Raw genomic sequence first — 2228 nt, 5'->3', positions numbered from 1 at the left:
CAACAGGCCCCCTTTGGTGAATGATACAGAAGACAAAATGCTCATTGAAAAGTGAACGGGAAATCAGTTGTCTTTCTGGGCTTTACCTGAAGCTTACGGTTTGAATGAAACACATATATTGCCATCTCTGGGGATGAGAATAAAACAATAAAAACACAAAAAGAGGAGATTAAAACAGGCAAGTCATCAATGGAAGGCAGCAGCAGCAAGAATGGCGAATTGGGGAGAAATAGTATGGGGAGAGTGGCCATGATGGACAGACGGCATCTTACCTGCATGCATTTTGTGACACACCTGTCCATCTACAAGAATGGAAAGACCTGCACGTTCCTTTGCAGTGCAACACTCAGCTAGTCTCAACCGACGGGGAGCGTTGATGCTTTCAAGTGGAGCACAGCTCAAAGTAGAGCAAGACTGTGTGTGAGTGTGCGTGTGTGTGCGTGCGCGCGCACGTGTGTATCTGTGTGTGTGTCTGTGCGCGCGCACGTGTGTAAAACCCAGGCATTTCCCCCCTTGGGGCCCGCACAAACGCGCTTCCCATCTTTCCTTTGAGTTTTACATTCAAAGGTTCCACTCGTTCAACTGTCAATCATCCTCTCAGCCAATCAAGGCCTTCCCCTCTCAGTCTGTTTATAGATCAAGGGCGGTTTAAGCGTATGGATGTGATGTGACTGGAATTTTTGCTATGACTAATACTAATAGTGTAAATATTCATATTTTTTTCAGACCTCACCATTGGTGTCAATCAAAGTCAACTCTATTGTGTCATACTGGGAGTACGCTGAAACAATTTTTAAGACCTCAAGCTCTGGAAACACACGAACAATAAATCTAAAAGGAATGCGGACCAAGGGAAAAATGTTGAAAATGACTGAATGAGGTAGTAGTAAGCATGCATGAAGCAAGAGCAAGAACATTCTTTGCACAGATGGAGGTTATTAAAGACATATCTTTGTGTTTATGAAGTCTGGTGAGTGTGTATATGCGCATATTCATGTCATCGGTGGTGTAGATAGCACTTTTCTATGTATGGGGCTGTCGCAACCCAGATATGTCATGCTTAATTTACTGGCTTGGGGTGACAAGAGAAAGAATTATATTGTGACGGAAATGTACCTTTATTTATTTATTTGATGGTGCAGACATCTTATTTGCTCTTTTTCCATCGCTCCAATGAGCATGCATTGAAGACATAGCTTAGCCAAGGCCAAACTGTGAACAAACATGGAAAACACGAGAACGTACTACATTCTTGTTCAATTGACAATGAATTAGATTCTGGGCAAAATTTAAAGGCCCAAAATATCATTCAATCAACAACGGCAGTGGTGGCCTTTGACTTGACTGCAACAATCATTCGTAAGATACATTGAGATTCATCGCACCTGCGCATGGAAAGCTTAAGAGTGTGAAAAACAAATACATCAACCATCAGGTGACAGCTGGCATCACCTCAGATTGCCATCTATTAGGATGGAACAACAGTTTCCTGTGGGATATGCTCACGGGTGCAACAAGGGAAATTAACTCAGCTATACTTTGTCTGCTTTCTGCCAGTCGGGAAATTGACAAAAGAGAATGGGCATGATGGGCAAAAAGCACAATTGCTCATACACCTGTTATTTGGTGAGCTAGATAGCTGCCATATGTTGGTACCTGCCTGCCAAGCGTGGGGAATGGGTGATGACTTGTGATGACCAACAGAGAGCAGCAGAGAGCTTCTGAGCTTATTTGGCCCTCAAAGGCATATTGTAAAACTTGGTTTTGAGCTAAACTGTCTGGAGTTACTGTAAATGTCACCTCACAGAAGAACCCACTCAACCTTTTCTGTGCTTAATTCAAGTATAATTGATGAGCTGATGCAGTTTGTGCGTGGAGCAAAGATCGGTTCATCACTTGCCAGACTGTCATGGTGGGCTAACTTTGTTTTTGTCATTCCTAAGTGTTTACCCACAGATGAAATGAGGTGACAGTTAGGTTTGACCTGCAGGCCATTGGTAATAGTGTACTGCGTGTTCGCAGCACGTCTCAGTGAGAAAGTAGTTGGATCTATTCACACAACATGCAGAGCCGTGGCCTGAAGGCTTGGGTTCCTGCTACGGTAATGATTGTGTTCCCCTGTGGAATGTACAACGTTGTCTCTCCTCAAATGAGGGAGGCACACAAACACATGCACTTCAATATGCATGAAACAGACAAGGTTGTCATGTGCAAGGAAAATATGATAC

Source organism: Hippocampus bargibanti, linkage group LG02 (genome assembly GCF_051943395.1).
Source record: "Hippocampus bargibanti isolate YZ-2025 linkage group LG02, ASM5194339v1, whole genome shotgun sequence".
Lineage (NCBI taxonomy): Eukaryota > Metazoa > Chordata > Actinopteri > Syngnathiformes > Syngnathidae > Hippocampus > Hippocampus bargibanti.
This window is presented reverse-complemented; position numbering follows the sequence as displayed.